This window comes from Bos grunniens, chromosome 8, assembly GCF_055505025.1.
Source record: "Bos grunniens cultivar Pamir isolate PY7600 chromosome 8, Bosgru_T2T1.0, whole genome shotgun sequence".
Taxonomy (NCBI): Eukaryota; Metazoa; Chordata; class Mammalia; order Artiodactyla; family Bovidae; genus Bos; species Bos grunniens.
The window spans coordinates 14,200,027-14,214,525 of record NC_141172.1 but is presented as its reverse complement, the minus strand read 5'-3'; the positions used below and the strand labels follow the sequence as shown (position 1 = coordinate 14,214,525).

Below are 14,499 nucleotides of genomic sequence, written 5' to 3'. Positions count from 1 at the left end.
GAGGCCAACACCAAATATGAGAACAAATGTCTGTGTATTAATTTTGTATCCTAAATCTAATTAAATACATTGATTGGCTCTAGTAGTTTTCTGGTGGTATTTCTAGAATTTTCTAAGTGTAGTATCATGTCACCTGCAAACACTGACAGTTTTAATTCTTCCTTTCCAATTTGGATTCCTCTTCTTTTTTGTCTGATTCCTGTGGACAGGAATTGTAATACTATGCTGAATAAAAGTGGCAAGGGTGAACATCCTTATCTTTTTTTCTGATCTTAGGGGAAATGCTTTCAGCTTTTCACCATAGAGCATGATGTGAGCTGTGGTCTATCACATATGGCCTTTATTATGCTGAGGTATTTTTCCTTTATGCCCATTTAATGAAGAGGTTTCTTTCTTTTTTTTTTTGGACCATAAATGGATGCTGAATTTTGTCAAAATAATTTTACCCTTCTATTGAAATGTCATATGGCTTTTATTGTTCAATGTATTAAAGTGGTAAATCTCACTGATCAATTTGCCATATTGAAGTCTTTGCATCCTTGGGATAAATGCAACTTGATCGTGGTGTATGAGCCTTTTAACATATTGTTGGATTTGGATTGCTAATATTTAGATGAGGATTTTTACACCATGTTCTTCCGTAATATTTTGTTGTTATTTAGTTGCTAAGTCGTGTTCAACTCTTTTGCAATACCATGCAACACAGCCTGCCAGGCTCCTCTGTCCATGGGATTTCCCAGGCAAGAATATTGGAACGGGTTGCCATTTCATTCTCCAGGGTATCTTCCCAACCTAAGAAATGAACGCACATCTCCTGCATTGGCAAGTGGATTTTTTACCACTAAGCCACCTGGCAAGCCCTTGTATTTGTGTATGTGTGTGTGTGTTTGTGTGTGTGTGTATGTGTGTGTGTGTATAGAGAGAGAAAGAGAAAGAGGGAGGGAGGGTAAAGGAAAGAAGGAGAGAGTGGGTTAATAATTTAAATCATATCAAACATCTTTTCTGATTACAACATTATGAGACTAGAAATCAATTACAAGAAAAAGCTGAAAAAAAAATGTGGAGGTTAAGTAATACCTATTAAACAATAATGGATGACTAAAAACATCAAAAAGGAAATAAAAAAATACCTACAGACAAATGAAAACAAAGATGTGATGATCCAAAACCTATGGAATACAGTAAAAGCAGTTCTAAGAGAGAAGTTTATGGTGATACAAGCTTATCTCAGAAAACAAGAAAAATTGCAAATAAGCAGCCTATCCTTATACCTAAGGGAAGCAAGAAAGAAGAACAAATGCCCCAAGTTAGTAGAAGGAAAGAAATCATAAAGAGCAGAAATACATGAAATAGAGATTTTTAAAAAGACAGAAAAGATCAATGAAACTAAAATCTTGTTCTTTAAAAAGACAAACAAAATTGATAATCCTTTAACCTGACTCATCAAGAAAAAAAAAAAAAAAGGGAGAGGACCCAAATCAATAAATTCAGAAATGAACAGGACAAGTTACAACTGACACTACAGAGATACGAAAGACCATAAAAGATGACTATGAACTACATGTCAATAAAACAGACAACTTAGAAGAAACGGATACATTCTTAGTCATGTACTATTTCCCAAGAGTGAACAAGGAAGAACTAGACAATCTGAACAGACAAATTACCAGTAATTAAATTGAATCAGTAATTTTAAAATTCCCAACAAACAAAAGTCCAGGACCAGATGACTTCACAAGGGAATTCTACCAAACATTTAGAGAAGTTAGCACCTATTCTCAAACTATTACAAAGAATTGTAGAGGAAGGAACAGTTCAAGTCCTTAATATCACTGTGATACTAAAACAAGACAAAAATATCAGGGAAAAAAAACAAAATTACAGCCTAATACCACTGATGAGGCTTCCCTGGTGGCTTGGCAGATCAGCCTGCAAATAAATAGCACTTATATGTACACGCTATTGTTTTAAATTTCTGATTTCTTAGTTTCAAATGCATTTGAACAACTCTGCATTTGTACTCTCCTCTCATAATTACTGTTTTCGATATTGTGTTTTGCATCTAATTGTTTTTTGTATCCCTTAATTGCTAACTGTGGATAGAGAATTTCACTATTGTCTTTTAACCTCACTGCCAATGATTTCCTCCTTTTACTGTATGTTTGCTTTAACCAATGAGGTTTTTACTTTTGTAATTTTCGTGTGTCTATTTGCGGCCTTTTCTTTTCTGCCTAGACAAGTTCCTTTAGTATTTTGTTGTAAAGTTGGTTTGGTTGTGCTATACTCTTTTACCTTCTTCTAGTCTGTAACACTTCTATTCTCTCCATCAAATATGAAGGAAAGCCTTGCTGGGTAGAATATTTTTGGTTATAGATATATCGAGAGTCCCTTGGACTGCAAGGAGATCCAACCAGTCAACCCTAAAAGAAATCAGTCCTGACTATTCACTGGAAGGACTGATGCTGAAGCTGAAACTCCAATATTCTGGCTACCCAATGCAAAGAATTGACTCATTGGAAAAGACCCTGATGCTGGGAAAGATTGAAGGCAGGAGGAGAAAGGGACGACAGAAGAGATGGTTGGATGGCATCAGCAACTCTGTGGACATGAGTTTGTGCAAGCTCCAGGAGTTGGTGATGGGCAGGGAAATCTGGTGTACTGCAGTCCATAGGGTCGCAAAGAGTGGGACACGAATGAGTGACTGAACTGATATATATATATATATATATATATATATATATTTTCCCCTTTCATCACTTTAAATATCTCATGTCATTCCCTTCTAGCCTGCAGTTTCTGCTCAAAAGTCAGCTGATTGCCTTATAAGAGTTCCTTTTATGTGACTTGTTACCTTACGCTTGCTGCTTTTAGTATTTTCTTTCCAATGTATGCTATTTTAATTACAATCTGCCTTGGTTTCTTCCTCTTTCAGTAAATACTCCATGGAACTCTCTGTCCTTCTTGAAATAGGATGACTATTTCCTTCAAATAGTTTCTCAGTTGCCCTCTCTCCCTATTCTCCTTCTGAGACTCCTGTAGTGAGGATATTAGTGTGCTTGACCCAGAGGTCTCTTAAAACTATTCTCATTTCTTTTAATTCTTTTTTCTTTCTTCTGTTCTGCTTCAGTGATTTCCACTTCTCTGTTTTCAGCTGGCTGATCCATTCCTCTGTATCATTTAATCTACTTACTATTCATCCTTCTAGAGTATGTTTTCATTTATTTATTGTACTCTTCACCTCTGTTTGGTTCTTTACATTTTCTAACTCTTTGTGAATAATGTTTAACTTCTCACTCTGCATCCATTTCTTCCTCTTCTGAGAGAGAAGAATGGATCATCTTCATGATCATTATTCTGGACTCCTTTTCAGGTAGATTGCTTACGTTCACTTTACTTAGTTCTTCTTGGGTTTTATCTGGTCCTTATGTGGAACATGTTCCTCTGCCACTTCATTTTGCCTAAGTTGCTGTTTGTATCTTTATGTATTTGGTAGGTTAGATATATTTCCCAATCTTGGAGAAATAGCATAATGTAGGAAACATTCCATGCATCCCAGCAGCACACTTCTCTCTTGCCACACAAAATGTATGCTCTGGAGTCTCCCCTCCTGAGGGCTGTCTGAGTCCTGTTGTGGTGAGCAGACTATGTCAGCAGTCTGGTAGGCTTGACTTATTCCTGGTTTGGTTTGTTGCTAGGCCCTGCCGTGTATGAAGGCTATTGGCTACTGGTTGGTACCACTTGGTCATGGGAAGCTGACTACAGAACCCCAGTGGCCCCCATGGGTTACTGTTGGCTGACTGCTGGATGGATTCGGGGTCTGGAAGATCCATGGCTCTTTTCCACTTGCTGGTAGATTATGCCAGGTTCTGGGGTTAGTGCTGCACTTCTGGCAGGCAGCACAATGACCTGAAATGTGTTTGCAGGGCCCAAAGCTCTTGTCCTGAAGTTTGTGTTGGCCTGCTAGTGGGCAGGGCAGGCCCCAGATATTCCCAGGGCATGGTCTGGCATGCTGAGGACAGGATGAGTCCACGGGTTGTATGATTTAGTTTTCCTGCATGTGGAGTCTACCTCTTAGTATGTGAGGCTAGTCAAGTCTTGAGCAGGCTTTCTGAGAGCAGAATCAGAGCCCAAGTGATTCTGGGACTGATCTCTGCCTGCTCATGGATGGAGCTTGTTCCTGGGCCCTCTGATAGGCAGGATCATGCTCCAGGTTGCAATGGGCTCAGGAGGACTTTAGGCAGACTGCTGGCTGATGGGTGGGGCTGTGACCTCATCTGATGTGTTGCTTGGCCTGAGAGGCTCTAGTACTACCACCTACTGGCTATTGGGTGGGCCCATGTTTTGGTGCTAAGGAGCTAGTGGGAGGATCCCCTAGCTGTCAACAATGGTGCCTGTCAACACGAGTGTCCACATGGCAGAAGAAACTCTAAAAATTGCCGCCAGTGTCTATGTCACACCTGCCATTGTCCCTGCCTCTTCAGGAGTCTCTCCAAGACAGTAGTAGTTCTGTGTGGTTTTGTATGCTCCCTTTAAGAGTGAACTCTCTATTTCCCTCAGTCTTGTGGGATTCCCCAAATTAAGTACCACTGGCCTTCCAAGCCAAATGCTCTGAGGGCTCATCTTCCCAGTGCAGGACTCCTAGGCAGGGGAACCTGATGTGAGGTTCAGAACTCTCACCCCTTTGGGAGAACCACTGTAGCATAATTATTCTCCAGTTTGTGGTTCATCTAGCCATTGCCATGGGGCTTGACTATATGGCAAGTTCACCTCTCCTATCATCTCATTGTAGTTCCATGTTTTTAGTTTTAGAAGATTTTTTCTGGTAGATTCTGGCTTCCCTGGTGGCTCAGACAGTAAAGAATCTGCTTGCAATGCAGGAGACCTGGGTTTGATCCCTGAGTCAGGAAGATCCCCTAGAGAAGGGAATGGCTATCCACTCCAGTATTCTCACCCAGAGAATCCCATGGACAGAGGAGCCTGGAAGGCTACAGGCAGTAGGGTTTCAAAGAATTGGACAACACTGAGTGACTAACACTTTCACTTTTTTTTCTGGCCTTTTAAACTGAAGGTTGTTCTGCAAATAGTTGTTTTTTGGTGTGCTCTGGAGAGGTGAGCTTAGAGTCTTGCTACTCTGCCATCTTGGTCAATCTCTCAATAAGCTGAATTTTAACACTGGATGATATTGTCAGGGATGCATGCATTTAAAGACATGTTTTTATACAGTTTTTCATTCTCGAAAGAGGAATTTTAGATCCCTTTAGACTGAATGTTCATTCAGTGAAGGTTAATAAGGTTACCACCTTTCTTTATACTTCCTCTAAATTTCCACTTGCCTTTTAATTTTGGGGTATCTAGGGGATTGTTCATCTGAGGTAGCAAAGACACTCTTCTCGGTCACCATGGAAATGCTAATTAAAACTATAATTAGATAGCACAACACATTCACTAGAGTGCTAAAATAAAAATTTCTTGTAATTTCAAGTGTTGGTAAAGAGGTGAAGCAAGTAGGACTCTTATACGCTGTCGGTGGGAAAGCAAATTAGCACAACCAGTTTGGGAAAGTTGCAGTATCTACTAAAAATGAACATATATGCAACGTACAATTAATAACATATCCAAGAGAAATGTGCATATCCATGTTCCCAAAGACAAGAATGTAAGAGCCCAAAGTGGCCATGATAAAATAGTATATAGCATTGAAAGGTAAATTATTACTGCTACACATAGAAGTCTCACATAAGTAATATTGAGAACAGGCCACACAAAAAAAACATGTACAAATTCTATCATTCTGTTTATGTAAAACTCAAAGAAAGGTGAAATAACTAATGGCATTTGAATTTAGGAAAACTGCTATCTTATTGAGGATTGGGATTTATAATTTTGGAAGAAAAAGAGCACCTTCAACTACACTGATTTAGTACTATTTCTTAATTTGAGTGGTTAACACACATGTCTGTTGGTTTTGTGATAATTTATTGAGCTGTTCACCTATAATTTGTGCACTAAGCATATTTAACAAAAATCTTTAATTAATCAATTATATATGATTATACCACATGCCAGATAACATATATGATATTAAAATAGAAAAATAAAAAGCACTTCATTATTCCACTGATGCATAGACTTCAAGTCTTTTTTTTTCTATATGAATATTCATACATTGGCACTTACTTAGCATTTATAGTTTTTCTAACAGAAATTATCAAAATTGTTTAACAAAAATAAGAAAATCTGAGTAGACCAAGCTTCTATAGTCTTGGAAGCATTAAACATTAAAAAATAATCTATCAGTTCCAATAACCTTTCACATTAATTTACCACTAAATTTTCCTAACTTTTAAAAAATATGGAATTTCCACACAATATTAAAAATATCTCTCTTAGCAAGTAAATTTGAGAGGGATAAGACATGCTTTTCATTTTTTTTTTCCTTGAGCAACACTTCTTTCCCTTGTGATTTGTTGATTAGGACTTCTTTTTATTTATTTGTTTCCTCTCTTTTCATGAATAATTACCATGTTTTATTTGTTTGCCATATTGGTCATTATTTTTTTCCTCATAATTTTCATCATTGTCCTTATCTTCTGCATTCTAAAAGTGCTTCTTCAGCCTGCTTTCCATAAATCTAATTATGTTAGTTGTTGCCTACAAAAGTGAGTGAAAGTTGCTCAGTCATGTCTGTTTCTTTGCGACCCCATGGAATTCTCCAGGCCAGAAGACTGGAGTGGGTAGCTGTTCCCTTCTCCAGGGGATTTTCCCAACCCAGGAATCAAACCCAGATCTCCCACATTGCAGGTGGATTCTTTACCAACTGAGCCACCAGGGAAGCCCAAGAATATTGGAGTGGGTAGCTTGTTCCTTCTCCAGAGCAGATCTTTCTGACCCAGGAATTGAACTGGGGTCTCTGGCATTGCAGTCAGATTCTTTACCAGCTGAGCTACCAGGGAAGTCCCTTGCCTATGAAGGCCAATTTAATTCTTCTATTATATTTTCTGTTTCCTTTCAATCCTTTGCATTTCAACTTTCTCAATGTTAATGGCTTGTATTTCTAAGTTAATCAATGCATATGTTAAAAGGATAAAATATAATTGTCTAAGATATCATTCTGGTTTTCATGTTAACTCATTGATCCACATATGCTCTACCTCAGGTTTTCATTCCCCACATTAAAGTAATCATTATCAAGATCATGGCTGACTTTGATTGTGTTGTTGCTATTGCTTCTGTATTTGAGAATGTGAGAAAAATCCATTGAAGGGTAGTATTTCTCAACAGACAAGGCGTAAGACTGACCATTAGCCCTTGGTCCTACTGATAACTTGATTTTTCTGTATAAAGCCTCTAAGCTTCACAGTTGAGTAGACTGTGAACAACCTCAGGCTTAAATTCCAATGAGTATCAGACATTCAAAGCCTCTGTTAGAATGCTAGTGTACCATCCTCTCTCCACACTCTGTCGTTCTCTGATCACACACATACACAGTACTATTACTGTCGTCACTAATCCCATTATCACCACATCTGCAAAACCTATCTTTCTCTTTGGTTACAATGTATTTCCATAAGTCATTCCTTCCTTTCTACCCTTTTCAGAGGGATCAGGAAAGATAATCCTAAAATGGATACAGATATGAAGGCACTGATTGAGGGAGGTGCCAAGATACGGCTGCTTAACTCTTTAAGTCATACCAATCATGGATTTCTGAGTTAGCAGGCAGAAAGTAAGTGAGGAACACAGAGTCTCGCTCTCTATTACTTAAGGCCATGGGCTTGCTCTACTTCAGATTGCAAATTTTAATTTAGCGACATGGAGTCTTCCCAGAAGCTAAAAATAGATTGGTTGAAAGTCTCAGTTTTGAACTTTGTCATGAATTTTTCATCTTTATCTGTGCCCTTATAGCCAGTTTAAGTTGCATTAAAGACTATTAATCTGGTAGAACTTCCAACCAACAACTGACATCTTAAACTGTGATTAAAAAACCAACCCCTCAGCATCATTTGGAGAAAAATTCAATCTTCCTCTAATATTTACTCACAACCAAAAGTTATTCCTGAACATCTGTGCAATATTACTTTGACACAGATGGCAAAATAGTTATTAATAACATAGCACATGTAAATATTTGGATCCATTTCAGTAGAACTGAGAAAGCCACAAAACTGTCTTATGAAGTAAATTTTCATTGCTGACTCAGTGTTCATTTTACTTTGCCCCCAAAGTGTTGTAATCTTCTTTGGTACTTTTTGAAATAAACAAGTAACATTTATTTTCAGACTTTTGTAGTGTAGTGGGGAGAAGAATTCATTTACATTTCATAGCTGGCCCAGATCGACTTTATTTCTTAGAATTATACAAGGTCTATACACTGTTCAGGAAGTGACAAGGCCCAGCCTTCTAAATACAACTTAACTTCACTTTTCAAAGAATAAATAAAATGAAAAAAGAAGGAGAAGAAACATATCATGAGAAAATCAGCAGCATATCAAATGTTTTTTTTTAAGTCTTGGTTTCTTATAAATAAAAAGAAATCACCCCTATAAACTCTCAACTTTTTTTTTTTCATGTTAATGGTTTTATATAACTCTTTTAAGATACTTTGTTATGGTCAATTCTCTTTCAATGATTGTGAACAATTTGGAATTCAATCTTTTGTCCCTTAGATTATAAAACAAGCTTCTTGCTGTATGTTGAGGCAATAGGAGCAGTATGAAAAGACATGTACTAGAAGCCTGAATGTAGATTTACTGTCTGGTTTACAGGTTGGTGCCAATCTCCACATGCTAATTGGTCTGTATCACGAGAAGTGTGGAAACAGAGGACAAGCATTAGAAACTTTTACAGACATTTAGTAATTTTATGTCTGTAAGATAATGACAAATGATAATAAATATGTGGATTTGTATATTTTAGCATATTATATTTATATGCCTTTTAGTCATTTCCTAGTAATAATTTTTTTTAGCAATTTTATAAAAGCATTCAGTCTATAATGGATTTAAATGAATTAACAGTGACTGACCCTTAACCACAGGGTCTGAGACACACAGAGCTATATGCACACGGAATGTATTCGACATGCTGGACCTCAATTTCTCCATCTCTAAAAATATGAGAAAAGATCCCGACTTTGTCTTCCATAGAGATTATATGGAAACTAGGCAGAATTACTTATTCATAAATTATTTATAAGCTCTAACGTGAAGAGCTGTCTCATTGGAAAAGACCCTGATGCTGGGAAAGACTGAAGGCATGAGGAGAAGGGGGCAACAGAGGATGAGATGATTAGGTGGCATCACCGACTCAAGGGACATGAGTTTGAGTGAACTCTGGGAGATAGTGAAAGACAGGGAAGCCTGGAGTGCTACAGACCATGGCGTCACAAAGAGTCAGACGCAAGTGAGCAACTGAACAACACAAGACTTCATATAAGTATATGGCTGTTATATTCTAAGTAATAATCACTTGGGAAACAGCACAGTATCTTAGCTAAAAGAAGCTTGGTATTTATTAGATGCCTAATACATGTCTGTTGGCTTTATGCATAAACATAAGAACAGAAACTCAGGCATCAGACAGAACTACATTCAATTGTCACAGGAGCAATGTGTGGTTTAACGCAGGCCACACATCTTTCAAAAGCACAGTTTCTCCATCAGCAAAATGAGAGTAATAATAGCTTCAAACTTAAGGGTTGTTGTGATATTCAATAAAGTAATGCAGCATTTAGTATTTAGTATGTGACACATGGAATGCATTCAATAAATATTAGTCATATCTTTTATCTCCCCTTCTTTGCTAAGGAAATGCTCAACTGTTCATAGGCAATTTCTTACTTAATTTGTAGGAAAATACAACAAGGAAACAACCATAATCTCCATTTTAAAATTAGAAAATAAGACTGAAAGAATTAAGGAACTTTCACAAAGTCACAAAGCTACTTTAAATCCCTGTCTGTCTATAACGGAATTGGTGACTTTTCCCACCTAATACCATCTCCCTAAGGTATTCTAAGTAATGAGAATAAATTTCATAGGCAATATTTTAGAAGCATTCTCATTTTTATTTATAAGCTCTGAGGATATTTTGTGTAAGAAATGGCATCAACAGACTTAATAATGCATAAAAGAGACACCCATGAACCATCTCTGTCACTTACCAGTTTGACTCGTTGGTCTCCTCATGCTGGGGTGCTTTTAGTATAGTGCTCTAAGTCTCTTTCATAACCTTGCTTCAAGGCTGCCAAAACATGCAAAAGGAAAAATAATATTTGCTTCTGGAAGGATTTCCATATATTAGTGGCCAGAATAATAATTCAAATTTACATAGCATGTTTTATAAAACATTTAAAGAAACACAATAGGGATTAACCTTTTCACATGTTTGGTGTTTTGCATCCTGAAAGCAAAAATAGTATCATGCTTTACCCTGGAATTCTCAGAACAGGACAAAGTATCTATCATCTAGCCATTCATTAAATTCTTTCTTTTTTTTTTTTTTTTGTTAAATAGTTGAAAGAAGGAAACTTATGTTCAAATAATTAATATATTTGAAGATTTTCAATCTTCCACTTCAGAGGCAAAATGGTATTTTGTTATAATGCACTTGTCTGAAAAGAAGAAGAAAATAAACCTGAAGGAGAAAGTATTTTTTGCTATGCCAATAAACCTGACATTTCAAAGGATAAAATTTGACAATGAGGTCAACATGCAAGACACAGATTATTCTGTATAGTTTCAGTATTTAATAATTATTGAATGAAACTAAAAATCTATTATCAAAAATAATTACTATATATTTATACAGGAAATTTAAATACAATGAATTCTAAGTGTGAATTTACTTTTGGAGTAACTATACATTTGAAAAAGGGAAATAAAATGTTCTTTTTAGATTCAGAATGTCTTTCCCATTGTCCTAATGCTACTTCCCAACTCGGCTCAACTCTACTCTGCAATCCACAAAAACATAGAAGGATAAAGAAAAGAAAGATTAGTTGACAAAAAAAAAAAACAGTAAATGCTATCCTAGGGTAGTGTTTATTAACTCAAAAATAAGTGTAATGAGATGAACTGTTTCTTAAAATAATTAATCTCTGGTCTTCTAACTCATATTTTATACCATAGTCTCTTTGATATTGTGACTTTTTTGACCAATAATAATAGTCATATCATATCATAATGGTGATGATTACAATTTTTTTGCTTACAATGTATCAGGAATTCCATTTATCAGTTTATAGGAATTGTCTAATTTAATATTTCAGATCAGATAAGTCGCTCAGTCGTATCCGACTCTGCAACCCCATGAATCACAGCACGCCAGGCCTCCCTGTCCATCACCAACTCCCGGAGTTCACTTAGATTCATGTCCATCGAGTCAGTGATGCCATCCAGCCATCTCATCCTCTTTTGTCCCCTTCTCCTCTTGACCCCAATCCCTCCCAGCATCAGAGTCTTTTCCAATGAGTCAACTCCTTGCATGAGGTGGCCAAAGTACTGGAGTTTCAGCTTTAGCATCATTCCTTCCAAAGAAATCACAGGGCTGACCTCCTTTAGAATGGACTGGTTGGATCTCCTTGCAGTCCCAGGGACTCTCAAGAGTCTTCTCCAACACCACAGTTCAAAAGCATCAATTATTCGGTGCTCAGCCTTCTTCACAGTCCAACTCTCATATCCATACATGATGACAGGAAAAACCATAGCCTTGACTAGACGAACCTTTGTTGGTAAAGTAATGTCTCTGCTTTTGAATATGCTATCTAGGTTGGTCATAACTTTCCATCCAAGGAGTAAGCATCTTTTAATTTCATGGCTGCAGTCACCATCTGTAGTGATTTTGGAGCCCAGAAAAATAAAGTCTGACACTGTTTCCACTGTTTCCCCATCTATTTCCCATAAAGTGATGGGACCGGATGCCATGATCTTCATTTCTGAATGTTGAGCTTTAAGCCAACTGTTTCACTCTCCACTTTCACCTTCATCAAGAGGCTTTTTAGTTCCTCTTCACTTTCTGCCATAAGGGTGGTGTCATCCGCATATCTGAGGTTATTGATATTTCTCCCGGCAATCTTGATTCCAGCTTGTGCTTCTTCCAGCCCAGCATTTCTCATGATGTACTCTGCATAGAAGTTAAATAAACAGGATGACAATATACAGCCTTGACGCACTTCTTTTCCTATTTGGAAACAGTCTGTTGTTCCATGTCCACTTCTAACTGTTGCTTCCTGACCTGCATACAAATTTCTCAAGAGGCAGATCAGGTGGTCTGGTATTCACATCTCTTTCAGAATTTTCCACAGTTGATTGTGATCCACACAGTCAAAGGCTTTGGCATAGTCAAGAAAGCAGAAAGAGATGTTTTTCTGGAACTCTCTTGCTTTTTCCATGATCCAGCGGATGTTGGCAATTTGATCTCTGGTTTCTGTGCCTTTTCTAAAACCAGCTTGAACATCAGGAAGTTCATGGTTCACATATTGCTGAAGCCTGGCTTGGAGAATTTGGAGCATTACTTTACTAGTGTGTGAGATGAGTGCAATTGTGTGGTAGTTTGAGCATTCTTTGGCATTGCCTTTCTTTGGGATTGGAATGAAAACTGACCTTTTCTAGTCCTGTGGCCACTGCTGAGTTTTCCAAATTTGCTGGCATATTGAGTGCAGCACTTTCACAGCATCATCTTTCAGGATTTGGAATAGCTCAACTGGAATTCTATCACCTCCACTAGCTTTGTTCGTAGTGATGCGTTCTAAGGCCCACTTGACTTCACATTCCAGGATGTCTGGCTCTAGGTCAGTGATCACACCATCGTGGTTATCTGGGTCATGAAGCTCTTTTTTGTACAGTTCTTCTGTGTATTATTGCCATTTCTTCTTAATATCTTCTGCTTCTGTTAGGTCCATACCATTTCTGTCCTTTATTGAGCCCATCTTTGCATGAAATGTTCCTTTGATATCTCTGATTTTCTTGAAGAGATCTCTAGTCTTTCCCATTCTGTTGTTTTCCTCTATTTCTTTGCATTGATCACTGAAGAAGGCTTTCTTATCTCTTCTTGCTATTCTTTGGAACTCTGCATTCAGATGTTTATATCTTTCCTTTTCTCCTTTGCTTTTCGCTTCTCTTCTTTTCACAGCTATTTGTAAGGCCTCCCCAGACAGCCATTTTGCTTTTCTTTTCCATGGGGATGGTCTTGATCCCTGTCTCCTGTACAATGTCATGAACCTCATTCCATAGTTCATCAGGCACTCTATCTATCAGATCTAGGCCCTTAAATCTATTTCTCACTTCCACTGTATAATCATAAGGGATTTGATTTAGGTCATACCTGAATGGTCTAGTGGTTTTCCCTACTTTCTTCAATTTCAGTCTGACTTTGGCAATAAGGAGTTCATGGTCTGACCCACAGTCAGCTCCTGGTCTTGTTTTTGCTGACTGTATAGAGCTTCTCCATCTTTGGCTGCAAAGAATATAATCAATCTGATTTCGGTGTTGACCATCTGGTGATGTCCATGTATAGAGTCTTCTCTTGTGTTGTTGGAAGAGGGTGTTTGTTATGACCAGTGCATTTTCTTGGCAAAACTCTTTAAATTGTAAATTGTTGTAAATTTAATATTTACAACAGCCCTATAAGGTAGGTAACATTAACCTCTCTATATTTTAAAGATGAGAGAACTCAGGCTCAGATTTAGTAAATTAATAAAGAGTCACTGCTAATAGTCAATAAAGTAGGATTTGACCCTTTCCTTGTATGACCTGTACGCAGGTCAGGAAGCAACAGTTAGAACTGGACATGGAAAAATAGACTGGTTCCAAATAGGAAAAGAAGTATGTCAAGGTTGTATATTGTTACCCTGCTTATTTAACTTACATGCAGAGTACATCATGAGAAACGCTGGGCTGGAGGGACCACAAGCTGGAATCAAGATTACCAGGAGAAATATCAAAAACCTCAGATATGCAGATGACACCACCCTTCTGGCAGAAAGCAAAGAGGAGGAACTAAAAAGCCTCTTGATGAAAGTGAAAGAGGAGAGTGAAAAAGTTGGCCTAAAGCTCAACATTCAGAAAAATAAGATCATGGCATCTAGTCCCATCCCTTCATGGCGAATAGATGGGGAAACAGTGGAAACAGTGTCAGACTTTATTTTTGGGGGCTCCAAAATCACTGCAGATGGTGACTGCAGCCATGAAATTAAAAGATGCTTACTCCTTGGAAGGAAAGTTACCACCAACCTAGACAGCATATTCAAAAGCAGAGACATTACTTTGCCAACAAAGGTCCGTTTGGTCAAGGCTATGGTTTTTCCAGTAGTCTTGTATAGATATGAGAGTTGGACACTCAAGAGTCAATATTTTTCACAGGCTTAGGTTACGCTGATGGTGCTCATCCACTGACTACATATTGGGTCAAATTCAGATGATAGCTCCAAATGATTTAAAATTCAAGTTGTGTATATATGTGTGTATACTATCCATGTGCAAAAATATTACAAAATAAATG

At 37.5% G+C, this 14,499-nt stretch overlaps 1 protein-coding gene across 11 annotated transcripts in view; it reads right to left on the bottom strand.

Moving 5' to 3' along the window:
- Nucleotides 1-14,499, bottom strand: part of LINGO2 (leucine rich repeat and Ig domain containing 2) — a 1,446,432-nt gene that overhangs the window by 595,066 nt on the left and 836,867 nt on the right. For all 11 annotated transcript variants that reach the window (XR_015169452.1, XR_015169451.1, XR_015169454.1 and 8 more), the window contains one exon: nt 10,163-10,242. The gene's annotated coding sequence lies outside the window, so the exon portion shown is untranslated. The remainder of the gene's footprint in view (nt 1-10,162; nt 10,243-14,499) is intronic.